A 2,743-nucleotide genomic window follows, 5' to 3' on the forward strand; every position below is an offset into this window, starting at 1 on the left:
TCGGCAGCTCCACTGCGATGCCGTGTAAAACGTGTGGGATCCAGGATCAGGGAAGCCACTCGATTTCCTTAGGTCCAGGGCACCTCCCAGACCTTGGGCCTGTCTCAGATCCCTGGAAGATTTGCCTGCGTCCTGCAGCATTAGCAAGAATTGAAGCAATCCCCTCGGAGGTGATTGAGTGGTCAAAGCGGGGACCGCTGAGGAGGAGGCGGCTGCAGCCAGCAGCTGACATAATATTAATAGCTCCTCATTACTGTGCATGATCATATGTCCAGCACTTTGCATACAGTACCAGTAATCCTTGCAGCAGCTGGCGGTGTATTATTAGACTTTGCTACAATGAAGGAACTAAGGATCAGAGAGCTTAAGGGGTCTCCAGAAATAAAGCCAAACCCAGCAGCAGAAGGGAGCATTCCTGGAGGAGCCAGCCTTTTCAGTCACGCGGGAAATGTGGAGCATTTAGCCAACACCACCATGGGTACCCCTGGCCTGACTTTGAGGCTTTCCACAGTCAGACTCCCAGCCTTCCTCCGGACGTCTTTCCGTGTTTTCTCCAGGGAGCTCTCCCCTGTCCAGCCCACAGGAGCTGGCCTGGGTAGAGTAGGGCTGAGAAGCTGACTTCTTCTGGACACGGGCTCTGAGCCCCTGCGTGGGCCATTTATCTTCTCTGGCCTTGCTTTCATCATCTGTGGATTGGAGGTTAACACCAGGCAGCCCAGGAAACGTTCAATCAATGTAGTTAAATGGACTCTCCTCGCTTGTCCTTTACACCACACCAGGGGCCCACCTTGGCCCATTTGCCCAGCTCTTCCTTCCTCTGCAGTTTCTCTGATCCTTCTATATCCCCAAACTATGGGAAGCTTGGGTCAATTCTCCTCCTTAAAGAAGTTTCCCAAGTCAACATTCCCACCAGCCTGCAGCCTGCATGGGCTGGGCCCCCACCCACTGTCCAATTTCCTCTGGCTTTGCAAGATGAGTTTACATCGTACTGGCTTGGCCAGGAGCTATGTGGGCAGCCTGTGGGTCTCTCCCCCTTCCCCTCCTATCTGCCTCACCCCCAGACCTGCCTGGGCATCAAGCACAAGGCAGGCCCAGGAGGGCTGATGACAATTTTGCAGACCTGGCTTCAGAGTGTTGGGCAGGCTCTGGATACAAGACAATAAGCCCTGCCACAGTGGACAAGAGGGCTCCTCCAGCAGCGCCAGAGTCAGAGGCGCCCTTGGAGAATGGGTCCTCAATGCTGGGCTTCCACACCGGGGCTGGAACGTCTCCCTGTCACTGACAGACCCAGAGGCAAAGATACCAGCTGGGAGGCTCACCCAGCTGACTCTCTTTGATAGCCTTATTTAATTACATACCTGTCTCTCCCCAGACCGCAGCCCCTCAAGGGGTGGACTGTATCTGGTTTATTTCTGGGTGCTCAGGGCCAGCACAGCGTCTGCATAGAGGAGATGCATTAGACACAGTGGGGGGCTAATGAAGGACTGGGATTGAGGTCTGGGAGGGCATCTCAGGCAAACGAAGAGACGCAGAAAAGCTGGGTGGGTGAGATAGAAGGGAACCCCCATGATGGGCTCTGTCCAGGGCACTTACAAATACATGTTTGCAAATCACAGAGCTTGTGCCATGGAACTGAGCTCCCAGCCCCTGTCAGTCCACTTGCCAGACTCAATCTTGTCTGCTACTAAAGTCATCTTTCTGCTTTCCACAGCACCAGCCCCATGCCCATTGAGGAATGCCATACACATGTGTCTCCTCCTGCACCTGCTACCCTGTGGGTGCTCAGTGGGGTTGAAGTGAAGACTTACCCAGGAAAGTCCTCATGCTCTTGACCCAGCTACAGGCAACACAGCCCCGAGTCTCATTAAATCTTTAAGACTTCCTGCATCCAAGGCTGCCTGGCATCTAATCTAGAGTCGTCCTGTGGAAATGTAGATAGCTGTTGGTTTGGAGATGTCCCAGAGCCTTCCTGTCCTCAGCATCCCTGGCAACTCCCTTTCTGATTGCAATGACAGTGCTTTCCCACACTGGGCCACAGAGCAGACACCATCCCTCCTAACCACCCCAGCACCCCTACTTACCAGTCATTAAGGGTCTTCCGTGCCTTCCTCACCCTTCCTCCCCCATGCCCTCCCTCTGACTGCCTCTCAGCTCTGCTCCTGGCCCTTTGATGCTCACAGACCATGCCCAGCTGAGCGCCTGTGACCCACTGTCCCTGGGGGAGGCACAGTGCCTCGGGGGCTGCTGGGCACAGGCCATTTCCACTCAGCTCAGTGATCCACCTCCTGGCTAGCCCCTCTGTCCCTTAGACCCCTCTGTGCACCCAGCTCAGAAGGGTTCTTTTTGCTTTTTTTTAATTATACTTTTTATTTTGAGATAGTTGTAGACTCACATGCAGTTGTAAGAAACAGTACCATGGGGGCTGGCCCGGTCGCTCAGCAGTTAAGTTCGCACGTTCTGTTTTGGCAACCCGGGGTTCACCAGTTCGGATCCTGGGTGCAGACATGGCACCGCTTGGCAAGCCATGCTATGGTAGGCATCCCATATATAAAGTAGAGGAAGATGGGCATGAATGTTAGCTCAGGGCCAGTCTTCCTCAGCAAAAATAGGAGGATTGGCAGCAGATGTTAACTCAGGGCTGATCTTCCTAAAAAAAAGAAAAGAAAAGAAACAATACCAAGGATCCTGAGCCCTCTTTACCCTGTTTCTCCAAATGGCAACATCTTGCAAAACTACCGTGCAG

The 2,743-nt window shown here is 53.5% G+C and overlaps 1 long non-coding RNA gene across 1 annotated transcript; it reads right to left on the reverse strand.

Annotated features, from left to right (window-relative positions):
* Positions 1-204: 204 nt before the first annotated feature.
* On the reverse strand, positions 205-1,899 carry LOC124240226 (uncharacterized). Its single transcript, XR_006888813.1, has 3 exons — positions 1,809-1,899; positions 1,359-1,438; positions 205-686 (listed from the first exon to the last, which is right to left on the reverse strand). It is a non-coding gene; the product is annotated as an uncharacterized LOC124240226 (long non-coding RNA).
* Between the last annotated feature and the right edge of the window lie 844 nt (positions 1,900-2,743).

The sequence above is a fragment of the Equus quagga genome, chromosome 5 (genome assembly GCF_021613505.1).
Source record: "Equus quagga isolate Etosha38 chromosome 5, UCLA_HA_Equagga_1.0, whole genome shotgun sequence".
Taxonomy (NCBI): Eukaryota; Metazoa; Chordata; class Mammalia; order Perissodactyla; family Equidae; genus Equus; species Equus quagga.